Consider the following 13,554-nt stretch of genomic DNA (forward strand, 5'->3'; position numbering starts at 1 on the left):
AAAGTTTAAACTAATTTGACCATGTCCATAAAGTATAGGAGCGGCATAGGACTATTTGACCCATCGAGTGTATTCCAACATTTCATCATGGCTGATCCAATTTTTCTCTCAGCCCCTATCTCTTGCCTTCTCTTTTCATGCTTTGAACAATCAATCGACTGCTGCCTTAACGAAACATAAAGTCCTGGCTTCCACAGCTGCCCGTGGCGTCTTTTCATCGGTTCATCACTTTGTGACTATAGAAATTCCTCCTAATTTCCGCTCCAAAAAGACACGGCTTTATTCTGCGGCTGTGTCCTCTGGTCTTAGACTCTCCCACCACTGGAAAAATCTTCTCATTATCCCATCCTGTCACCATTGGTTAGGTTTCAATTAGGTCACCAGTCATGCTTCTGAATTCCTGTAAATCCAGGGAAAGAGCCATCAAAAGCTCTTCATGTAATAAACCATTTAATCCTGGAGTCATTTTCGTCAATATCCTTTAAACCCTGTCCAGTTTCAGCACATCCTTTCTAACATAATGTGCCCTGAACTGCGCTCAGTACTGCGTGTTAAGCGTCACCAGTACTTCATAAAATTTCAACATTACATCCATGCTTTTATATTCTAGTCCTTTTGAAATAAGTGCCAAGATCGCATTTGCCTACCTCACTACAGTCTCAACCTACAAATTAGGAAATTTAGGGAAACCTGCACAAGGACACCCGAAGATCCTTTAATACTCAGTTGCTGCTTTTTAAAGAAAAATTTCACCGAAATTAGAAGATAACCAACCATTTCATTGCTTCTAGCGAAGTACATGACACTATATTCCCTCTACCACTTCTTTGCCCATTCTCTTAATCTGGCCCCTCTACTTCTTCAAAGCTACCTGCTCTCCACCTACCTTCATGTTGTCTGCAACCCTCGCCACAAAGTCATCCACTCCATCATTGGAAGGTATTCCAAGGGACCGGATATATAAGTATATGAATAGACATGCACGATTAGCGATAGTCAGCATGGCCTCGGGCTTGACAGGTCATGTCTGACCAATCTTATAGTGTTTTTCGTGGAAGTTGCCAGGAAAGTGGATGCTGTCCACATTGAATTTAGAAAGGTTTTGAGACTGTCATACATGGGAGGACGATTAAGACGGTTCAGTCGCTCTGCATTCAGAACAAGGCAGTAAATGGAACTTCACATCGGCGTTGTGGGAGAAACCAGAGAGTGGTAGCAGAGGGTTGCCTCTCTGACTGGAAACCCGTGACGAGGTGTGCCGCAGAGATTGTTGCTGGGCCTTTTGTTGTTTGTCATCTATATCAATGATAGGGATGATAATGTGGTTAACTATATCAGCGAATTTGCAGATGACACCCAGGCTGGAGGTGTAGTGGCCGGTGAGGAAGGCTCTCATAGCTTACAGAGGGATCTGCATTAGCTGGAAATATGGGCTGAAAATGGCAGATGGAATTTACTGCAGACAAGTGCGAGGATTTGAACTTCGGTAGGACTAACCAGGGTAGGTTTTACACAGTGAACATTAGACCATCGAGGAGTGTGGGGGAACAAAGGTTTCTGGAAAAATAGGATCATAATTCGGTGAAAGTGGCGTCGCAAGTAGATAGGTTCGTAAAGAAAACCTTTAGTCTTCATAAATCAATGTATTGAGCAGCGGAGATGGATGTTATGTGCAAGCTCAATAATACGTTGTTGAGGTCTAGTTTGTAGTATGGTGTGCAGTTTTAGTCACCTACCTACAGGAAAGATGTAAACAAGGTTCAACGAGTACAGAGAAACTTTAGAAGGATGTTGCCGGGTCTGGAGGACCTGCGTTATAAGGAAAAATTGAATAGGTTAGGAATGTATTCTTTAGATTGATAGAGGTATATAATATTATGTGAGGTATAGAGGCTTTTTCCATTGAGGTTGGGTAGGACTACAATTGGAGATCATGGGCGATGCGTGAAATATGAAGGATTTACGAGGAACGTGAGGGGAAGCGTCTCCACTCAGTTAGTTGTGCAGAAATTACAGGTAGCCTGGCAGTCCCTGGACCTACTTAAGAGCCTATTGCCCTCGATGGATCTATTCTGTCTATCCCAGGTCTACACTGGAAAAGGCCAGGAATCCTGCTTTGCCCCGTCACATTCCTTTCAAACGAGAGACGAGATTGAGAAAATAGTGCGTTCAGAAACAAAGGAAATATTCCAATGACACAATTCGTTTGGCATGCAAAGTATTTCATAGAGTTTGATCAAGCTGTGTTACTCTAGCTCTCCTAGAATGTTTTTGGACCCAATTCCAACTAATACCTCTGGCCAAATGGGAGTCAGCCCGTGAGGACCCCTCCTTATCTGAGCCCCTCAATGCCCATGACTATGAGATTTGGTGTCAAACATTTTGCCCCTCCTTTCGTCTTAGAGTACATCTGCATATCCAGTGACAGGTATACCCATCAGAATCCACATGCCAAAGTCCCCCTACCAATGTCCTTCACTGTACAAACATAGCATCCAAGAAAAAATAAATTAGGTTAATAATCGACCCTTGAAAAATGATCCCATTCCGTTGGGGCCACTTCACTGTGAAGGTAGACATCGATGGTGAAATTCACCATCATCCTCTAAGCAATCTAAGACCATAAGCCCATAAGATACAGGAACAGACTTAGGCCATTATGGCTCATTGAGTCGGTTCCGCGATTTCACCATGGCTGATCAAATTGTTTACCTCAGCTCCAGTCTCCTGTCTTCTCCCCGTATCGCTTTATGACCCGACCAATAAAGAGTCTATAAATGTATGCCTTAAATATGCACAAAGCCTTGGCCTCCACAGCTGCCTGTGGAAAAAATATGACAACCTTTAATTAACTGCCAAATAGCATCGATTCAAACCTGGCATATACCTACATTTTGCATTATTCACTAGTAATATGATGGAAGCTCCAAGTGTCACAGTTCATGAAGCGTGTGACTTTGCGATTCCTAGGGATAAGGATCGTGGGACACTGACAGGTCTGAAGGTAGATAGGTCACCTGGACCAGATGGTGGACACTACAGGGTTCTGAAAGATGGGACTGAAGACACTGTGGAGGCATTAGTAATGATCAGTCAAGAATCAGTAGATTCTCGTACGGTTCTGGAATACTGGAAAATTGAAAAAATGTCACGCCACTCTTTAAGAAGGGAGAAAGGCAGAAGAAGGGCTTTGATTGAGGCACAACTGAGCAATCAAGTGGCCATTAGCGAGTTAGACCTGCAGGAAGAATTTAAAAAGAAGACAGCTTTATAGAGCGGGCGTTGGAGGAGAGGACGACAGTGTAGGTATTCAGAGCAGGAGGGCTTTGGCTCAACGGGGTTTCGGCGATAACAGGTCGAGGTGACAAAAGTTACTTGTCAAGAATAGGAAGAGGAAGTATGTCTGCAAGGCCTGTGTTCTGTATTGGGTGTCAGATGTGGGAAGCCCGAGAAACTCCCAGCTATCCACCCGGACGGCCACAGTGCCAGGTGCGTTCAGCTGCAGATCCTTAGAGACCGAGTTAGGGAACTTGGTCTTTTCTCCTTGGAACGATCGACGATGAGAGGTTACCTGATCGAGGTATTTAAGATGATGAAAGGCATTGATCGTGTGGATAGTCAGAGGCTTTGTCCAAGGGCTGAAATGGCTAACACGAGAGGGCACAGTTTTAAGGTGCTTGGAAGTAGGTCCAGAGTAGATGTCCGGGGTAAATGTTTTATGCAGAGAGTGGAGAGTTCCTGGAATGGGCTGCCGGCGATAGTAATGGAGGCGGGGACTATAGGGTATTTTACGAGACTCCTAGATAGGTTCATGGAGCTTAGAAAAGTAGAGGGTTATGGGTAACCCAAGGTAATTTCTAAAGTCAGTACATGTTCGGCACGGCCTTGTGGGCCGAAACGTCTGTATTGTGCTGAAGGTTTTCTATGTTTTCTATGAGAAATTTTTGGTCTGTTGGTCTCTCCTCAGTGGTTGGGCAGATGTTGCAGTCAATTGTTAGTGATGCGGTTTTGGGGTATTTGAAGGCACATGATACAATGGACCATAGTCAGCAGGATTTCCTCAGGGGAAAATCTTTCCTGACAAGTCAGTTAGAATTCTTTGAAGAAATAACAAGCAGGATAAAAAACGGAGACTATATTGATGATGAATATTTGAATTTTTAGAAGTCTATCACAAGGTTCCACTTCTGAGGCTACTTAACAAGCTAAGAGTCCATTGAATTACAGAAAATATTGTAGCAGAGATAAAGCTACATCTTATTGTCATCTTATTGACAGGAGGCAAAGAGTGGGAATAAAATGAGCCTTTTGTTGTTGGCTGTCGGTGACAAGTTGTCTTCCATAAGGGTCTGTGTTGGGGATTCCTTTTACGTTATATGTCAATATTTGGATGATGGAATTGATAGCTTTGTTGTAAAGTTTGCAGACGATATGAAGATAGGTGGAGGAGCAGGCTGTTTTGTTGAAGTACAGAGTCTATTTAAGAAGTTAAGCAATTCAGCAGAATGGGTAAAAATGACAGATGGAATTTCAGTGTTAGGAAGCGCATGGTCGTGCACTTCTATAGAAGAAACGAAAGTGCAGACTATTTTCTAAATGGATAGAACATTCAAAAAAGTCGGCACAAAGGGACCTGGGAGTCGTTGTGCAGTAATCCCTAAAGGTTAATTTCCAGGTTGAGTATGCGGTGAGGAAGGCAAATGGGGTGTTAGCATTCATTTCGAGAGGACAGGTATATAAAACAAGGATGTTGTAGCGGTGTGCTACTGAAATAACGACACGGATTCGGTGAACTGCAGTTACAAAAAGATTTTATTCGAACTTCGCGGCCTCGCTTTAAAGCCTCCCTGATCCCCCCCCCCTCCCCGGGCGCGGATGCTGCAGGGGGCACGTATTCACAGTCCTGTCCCATAGCCGACCGCAGGCCGGAGGTGAACTGGGCGCCTCTTTCGGAGGTAATGTGGGCCGGTACACCAAAGCGTGATACCCAGGTGACGATCAGTGCCCGGGCGCAAGATTCGGAGGTGGTGTCGGTGAGCGGGATCGCCTCTGGCCATCTGGTGAACCGGTCCACGATAGCGCTCCGCGCGACACAGGCAGGGGGCCCACGATATCCACATGAATGTAGTCGAAACGGCGCTGGGTGGGGTGGAACTGCTGCGGCAGAGCTTTAGGGGGCACGTATTCACAGTCCCGCGCGGGCTTTTCCCTTTGTTGGTGAAGCAGACTTGGCGCCCTTTTGGCACTGGCCTTTATGCCGGCGCGCTGGCTATTTGTGAGCCGGTTAGAGTGCGCTAGGAAGTGGGTGGCCACAATGTAATGTTAAAGCACCAGTGAGACCTCACATGGTGTGTTGTAAACAGTTTTGAACAACTTATCTGAGAAAGGATGTGCTGAAACTGGAGAGTGTTTAAAGGAGGTTCACTAAACGATTGCAGGTTTGAATGCCTTGTCAACGGAAAAACGTTTGATGGCTCTGGGCCTGTGTTCACTGGAATTCAGAAGAATGAGTGGTGACCTAATTTAAACCTATCGATGGCAAAAATCCTTGACAGACAGGACATGTCGAGGATGTTTCCTCTGGTGGCAGTGTCCAATCTCAGAATAGAGTGATGTCCTTTTAAAACGGAGATAAGGAGGCATTTCTTTGGTTAGAGAATGACGCATATCTGGAATTCGTTATCACGAGCGGCTGTGAAGGCCAAGTCGTTATGTATATTTAAGACAGAGTTTGCTTGGTCAGGGCATAGAGGAATACGGGCAGAGGGCGAGAGATTGTGGCTGTGGAAAATGGATCAGCCATGATGAAATGGCGGAGCAGAGTCGTTGGATCAAGTGGTCAAGTTCTACTCGTGTATCTTATAGTCTTATACAATAGCTAGATAGCAGGGCTGCCTGCCCTCCTCTATGTCCTTGAGACAGAAGCCACATAGAGCCTCATTAGCAAGGCATTGGAAAGTCAATAACAATGTTGTCTCTTAAAAACTCTGCAGGCAGGGTAAATAAACTAATATCAGTATCCTCTGCTCGGACAACGCTTCCAGCATTGAGTATTTCAGTCCGCTCCGTTGGGCAGACTACAGTGTTGTCCTAAAACAAACATTCTGGGATTCGTGGGAATTTCTAATTCAATGCTCATTCAAAACAGAGAATGCGAATTCTGCATGGAATTGTAAATTTTTTCACGTCGAGAACACGCATATGCTCTGTATGAAGACCAGTCGGAATGGACCCAATGTTTCCAAATGTGCATAAAGTTATGAGATACATAACTCGGGTTCGCATGGATATCAACTCCAGCAATTGTGAAGGATCTCTTCCCTCAGTAGTGCCCAAAATGCAGCCTCAAAAGTGACACTCCCCACTTCGCTCTGTTGCTACTAATTTCGTCAGTCTGGAAGAAGGGGCTTTCGGCTCATCAGCTCTGTACCCACCATCAGCCACACATTTAAACTATACCCACACTAATCATAAATGTTTCCTTCCACCCTGATTCTGCAATTCACCTGCGCAATTTTCATCGTCAGGCCAGCATGTCTTTTGGGTGTGGAATGAAACTAGAGCACAGGGTCAATGAGAAAGCTCCACACTGACAGTAGAGGGGTTTGGGTTCCAATCCCTGTCTTTGATTCTACACTTTGTGCCACCGTATCAGATATAGTCCAAGGGATCTCATCCGTGCCACGTGGTTGGAGAAGGCACATGGATCAGGCACCTGATGACATTGGCCGGTTTGCAAATGAAAACTGGCACCCTGTTTATCTATTATACAAGGTCTGAACATTATTCACCCCCTTTACAGGTTCACATCACTGCCTATCAATTTACACGTTGAAATATTTGTCAGTTGCCAAACTCTGTGCAAGTTAGTGCAAATCTTAGTTCTCCTCGTGCAAGATGCTCAGAAGATGGTAACAATGAAGTGATCAAAGACCCCTCTCACCGCAATCATTCTCTCTTCTTTTCCTTCTTTCCGGGTAGTGTTGAGGAAACAGAGAACCTGCAGAGAGACTTTGATACTTTAGGGGAATGGGCAAAGAAGTGGCAAATGAAATACAATGTTGGAAGTTGTATGGTCATGCACTTTGGTGGAAGAAATAAACGGGCAGTCTATTATTTATATGGCGAGAGAATTCAAAATTCAGAGATGCAAAAGGACTTGGAAGTTCTTATGCAAGATACCCTAAAGGTTTACCTCCAGGTTGAGTCGGTTGTGAAGAAGGCGAATGCAATGTTAGCATTCATTTCTAGAGGCATAGAATATAAGAGCAGGGTTGTGATGTTGAGGCTCTATAAGGCGTTCGTCAGACCACACTTGGAGCATTATATGCAGCTTGGGGCTCCTTATTTTCGAAAGGATATACTGACGTTACGGAGGGTTCAGAGTAGATTTACAAGAATGATTCCAGGAACGAAAGGGTCACCGTATGAAGAACGTCTGGCAGCTCTTGGGTTGTATTCCCTCGAGTTCGGGATTGAGGGGGATCTCATAGAAACATTTCAAAAGTTAAAAAGGCCTAAACAGATTAGATTTGACTAAGTTATTACCCATTATAAGAGATTCTAGGACAAGAGAGCACAATTTCACAATTAAAGGACGTCCATTTAGAACTGAGATGCGGAGAAATTACTTTCAATAGACAATAGACAATAGGCAATAGGTGCAGAAGTAGACCATTTGGCCCTTCGAGCCTGCACCGCCATTTTGACATCATGGCTGATCAACTACCATCAATACCCGGTTCCTGCCATGTCCCCATATCCCTTGATTCCCCTATCCATAAGATACCTATCTAGCTCCTTCTTGAAAGCATCCAGAGAATTGGCCTCCACTACCTTCCGAGGCAGTGCATTCCAGACCTCCACAACTCTCTGGGAGAAGAATTTTTTCCTTAACTCTGTCCTAAATGACCTACCCCTTATTCTCAAACCATGCCCTCTGGTACTGGACTCTCCCAGCATCTGGAACATATTTCCTGCCTCTATCTTGTCCAATCCCTTAATAATCTTATATGTTTCAATCAGATCCCCTCTCAATCTCCTTAATTCCAGCGTGTACAAGCCCAGTCTCTCTAACCTCTCTGCGTAAGACAGTCCAGACTTCCCAGGAATTAACCTCGTGAATCTACGCTGCACTTCCTCTACAGCCAGGATGTCCTTCCTTAACCCTGGAGACCAAAACTGTACACAATACTCCAGGTGTGGCCTCACCAGGGCTCTGTACAAATGCAAGAGGATTTCCTTGCTCTTGTACTCAATTCCCTTTGTAATAAAGGCCGACATTCCATTAGCCTTCTTCATTGCCTGCTGCACTTGCTCATTCACCTTCAGTAACTGATGAACAAGGACTCCTAGATCTCTTTGTATTTCTCCCTTACCTAACTCTACACCGTTCAGATAATAATCTGCCTTCCTGTTCTTACTCCCAAAGTGGATAACCTCACACTTATTCACATTAAATAATAAAGAACGTCTATTTAGAACTGAGATGTGGAGAAATTACTTTCGTCAGATGGTGGAAAATCTATGGAACTTGTTGCCACGAGTGGACATGGAGGCCAAGTCATTGTGTGTATTTAAGGCAGAGATAGATACTTTCCTGATTAACCAGTGAATCAAAGCGTATGGATTGAAAGCAAGAGAGTGTGGATAACTGGAAAAATTGGATCAGTCCTTGATTGAATGGAGGAGCAGACTCGCTGGACAGAATGGCCTACTGTATCGGGTCCTGTATCTTATGTTTTTGTAGTCATATGCAAACAGCTACCATTAGGCTTGAAAATAACTTTTATCCCGGTGTTATAACTGACTTCATCTATGATAAAGACGAATATTTGCATCTTAATTGTGCAGATTGCATTACACTTTTCCTGTAATTCTGACAGTATATTTGCAATCTGCTACTGTTTTACCTTTTGTAGTTGCACTCATTGGCCACTTCACTAGGTGCTTTCTGTACCTAATTAAATGGCCACAGGGTGTATGCTCATGCTCTTCCGCTGCTGTCGTCCATCCACTTCAAACTTCGGAGATGCTCTTCTGCACAGTGCTGTTGTAACGTCTGGTATTTGAGTTGTTGTCGCCTTCCTGCTAGCTTGAAACAGTTTGGCCATGGTCTTCTAACTTTTCTTAGCAACAAGGTGTTTTCACCCACAGTTCTACAGCTCACTCAAGGTTGCTTGTTTGTTTTTCGCACCATTCTCTTTAAACCCCAGAGACCGCTGAACGTGAATACCCCAGGAGGTCAGCAATTTCTAAGATAGTCAAAACACCCCCTTCCCTGGCACCAACAAACTTTCCACGGTCAAAGTCACTTGCATTATATCTCTTCCCCATTCTGACGTCTGCTCTAAACAACTGATCCTCTTGACCAGGTCTGTATGTTTTTATGCACTGAGCTGCTGCCACATGATTGGCTGATTAAATATTTGTATTCATGAGTATATGTGCTGGCTGACCTAACTCTGTGGCCGCTGAGTGCGTCTACTTATGCTTCAAAATATCAGGCTGAGTGCCAGGTATGACAAAGCTTGCAGTGCATTTCGGTTCGTGAGACAATAAGAAAACAGTGAACAATTGCCAACGTTGACAATCTGTGTTCAAGAGCAACAGCATCAACGTGTCCTTTCTTTTCAGATACGCATCCCGCTCCCCTCTGAGTGTTAAAGTTGAATCTCTCTCGACCACAATTTGTGCAATGGCATTCCAGATCCCCAGTCACCTGCGATGCAAAAAGGCTATTTATGTTCATTCTGGTGTACGTCTTGACTCTAGTCAATCACGTTAAGTCTGTGTGCCTTGTCTTGTCACTTTGCATCTCTGGAAATGAAAGTAGTTTCGCTCCAGCCAGTTGGATTATACCTTACATAAAATTAAACACGTCAGATCAACTACAATCTTCCGTGTCCCAAAAAGACTGACCCAGCGTCTTTGGTCTATCCAGGTAACTTTAGGGTGGCATTGTAGCGTTACGATGATCATAAAGCTATTACAGCGCCAACGACTCGGGTTTAATTCCCGCCGCGTGGATCTACTGGTAAAGAGCGGCATCAAATCAGTAGAAAGATGTGGCATATGATCGGAAGATGTTGAATCCTTCTGGGCTGAGTTAAAAAACTGCAAGTGTAAAATAACCCTGATGGCAGACATATTCAGGCCTCCCAACAGTGACTGGCAGGTGGACCACAGATTACAACAGGAAATAGAGAAGGCATGTCAAGAGGGAAATGTTATGATAGTCATGGGAGATTTGAACTTGCAGATCAATTTGGAAAATTAGGTCGCTAATGGCTCTCAAGAGAGTTTGTTTGTTGAATACCGAAGATATAGCTTTTTAGAGCTGTTTGACTTTGAGTCTCCTGCACAGAAACAAAGAAAACGTCTAGCACAATACGGGCCCTTCGACCCACGAAGCTGTGCCGAACATGTCCTTACCTTAGAAATTTCCGAGGGGTACCCATAGCCCTTTATTGTTTTAAGCTCCATGTACCTGTCCAGCAGACTCTTAAAAGACCTTGTCGTATTTGCCCCCACCACCGTCGCCGGCAGCCATTTCCACGCACTCACATCCTTCTGAGTAAAAAAACGTACCTCTGACATCTCCTCTGTAACTACTTCCAAACACTTTAAAACTATTCCCTCTCGTGCTAGTCATTTCCACCCTGGGAAAAAGCCTCTGACTATCCGCACGATCAATGCCTTTCATTATCTTGTACACCTCTAACAGACTACCTCTCATCCCTCGTTGCTCCAAGGAAAAAATTCCGAGTTCTCTCAACATATTCTCATAAGCCATGCTCCCACATCCAGGCAACATTCTTGTAATCTCCTCTGCACCCTTTCTATGGTTTTCACATCCTTCCTGCAGTGAGGCGACCAGAACTGAGCACAGTACTCAAAGTGAGGTCTGACCAGTTGCAATGTTACCTCTCGGCTCCTAAACTTAGTCCCGCGATTGATGAAGGCCAATGCAACGTATGCTTTCTTAACTACAGAGTCAACCTGCAAAGCAGCTTTGAATGTCCTATAGACTAATACCACGAGATCTCTTTAATCCTCCACACTGCCAAGAGTCTTCCATTAATACTATATTCTGCCATTATAGTTGACCTACCAAAATGAACCACCTCACGCTTATCTGCGTTGAACTCCATCTGCCACTTCTCAGCCCAGTTTTGCATCCTATCAATGTTCCGCTGTAATCTCTGATAGCCCTCCACACTATCCACAACACCTCCAACCATTGTGTCATCAGCAAACTTACTAACCCATCCCTTCACTTCCTCATCCAGGTCATTTATAAATATCACGAAGAGTAAGGGTCCCAGAACTGATCCCTGAGGAACATCACTGGTCACCGCTCTCCATGCAGAATATGACCAGGCTACAACCACACTTTACTTTCTGTGGGCAAGCCAGCTCTGGATCCACAAAATAATGTCCCTTTGGATCCCATGCCTCCTTACTTTCTCAATAAGCCTTGCATGGGGTACCGTATCAAATGCCTTGCTGAAATCCATATACACTACCTCTACTGCTCAATCTTAATCAACGAGTTTAGTCACATTTATAGTGATTTGTAAAGGCCAATGTACCAAAAGCTCTCTTTACTATCCTATCTATCTGTGATGCCACTTTTATGGAATTTTGTATCTGTATTCCCAGATCCATCTGTTCTAATGTACTCCTCAGTTCCCTACCATTCACCTTGTATGTTCTAACCTGGTTTTACCTTCCAATTTGCAATACCTTAAACTTGTCTGTGTTAAACTCCATGTGCCATTTTCAGCTCATTTTTCCAGCTAGTCCAGATCCCTCTGTAAGCTTTGAAAATCTTCCTCACTGTCCACTACACCTCCAATCTTTGTATCATCAGCAAATCTGCTGATCCAATTTACCACATTATCATTCAGATCATTGGTATAGATCACAAATAACAATGGGTCCATCACAGATCCCTGTGGCACACCACTAGTCACAGGCGTCCACTCAGAGATGCAATCCTCCACTACCACTCTCGACCTTCTCCCATTGAGTCAATGTCTAATCCAATTTACTACCTCTTCATGTATACCTAGCGACTGAATCTTCCTAACTAACATCCCATGCGGGACCTTGTCAAAGGTCTTACTGAAGTCGATGTACACAACATCCACTGCCTTCTCTTCATCCACTTTCCTGGTAACCTCCTCGAAAAACTCGAATAAATTTGTTAAACATGTCCAACCACGCACAAAGCCGTGCTGACTCTCCCTAATAATTCACTGTCTTCCTAAATACTTGTAGATCCTGTATCGTAGTACTCCTTCCAATAATTTACCTACTACCGACGTCAAACTTACCGGCCTCTAATTGCCCGGATTACTTTTAGAGCCTTTTCTAAAGAACGGAATAACATGAGCTGTCCTCCATTCCTCTGGCACTTCACCCGTAGATACCGACATTTTAAATATATCTGCCAGGGCCCCTGCAAGTTCAACACTAGTCTCCTTCAAGGTCCCTGTCAGGTCCTGGGGATTTATTTACTCTGATTTGCCCCAAGGTAGCAAGCACCTCCTCCTCTTCAATCTGTATAGGTTCCATGACCTCACTACTTGTTTATCTTATTTCTATTGACTCCATGCCAGTTTCCTTAGTACATACTGACGTAAGAAACCTTTTAAGGTCTTTCCCGTTTCTTTTGTTTCGATACATAACCGAGCACTCTGATCTTCAAGAGGACCAATTTTATCCCTTTCTATCTTTTTGCTCTTAATATACCTGTATATCTTTGGATTATCCCTCACCTTGACTGCCAAAGCTACCTCATGTCTTCTTTTAGCCATCCTGATTTCTTTCTTAAGTAAATTTTGCATTTTTTATACTCCACAAGTACCTCATTTGCTCCCTGTTTCCTATACCCGTCATACACCTCTCTTTTCTTCTTTATCAGAGTTCCAATATCACTAGAGCACCAAGGTTCCTTATTCTTGTTTACTTTGCCTTTAATCCTGTCAGGAACATACAAACTCTGCATTCCCAAAACTTCTTTCTTGAAGGCCTCCCACTTACCAACGACATCCTTGCCAGAGAACAACTGTCCCAATCCACGCCTTTTAGATCCTTTCTCATTTCTTCAAATTTGGCCTTTTTCCAGTTTAGAACCTCAACCCGAGGACCAGGTCTATCTGTATCCATGATCAAGTTGAAACTAATAGTGTTATGATCACTGGAACCAAAGTGTTCCCCTACACAGACTTCCAGCACCTGTCCGAACTCGTTTCCTAATAAGAGATCTAATATTGCATCTTCTTTCGTCGGTACCTCTATATATTGATTTAGAAAGCTTTCCTGGACACATTTTACAAACTCTAACCCGTCTAGATCTTTAACAGTATAGGAGTCCCAATCAATACGGGGAAAATTAAAATCCACTACTATCACAACTTTATGTTCCATGCAGTTGTCTGTTATCTCTCTGCAGATTTTCTCCTCCAATTCTCACTGATTGTTGGGTGATCTATAATACGGCCCCATTAATATGGTCATACCTTTCCTGTTTCTCAGCTCCACCCA

The sequence above is a fragment of the Hypanus sabinus genome, chromosome 5 (genome assembly GCF_030144855.1).
Source record: "Hypanus sabinus isolate sHypSab1 chromosome 5, sHypSab1.hap1, whole genome shotgun sequence".
Lineage (NCBI taxonomy): Eukaryota > Metazoa > Chordata > Chondrichthyes > Myliobatiformes > Dasyatidae > Hypanus > Hypanus sabinus.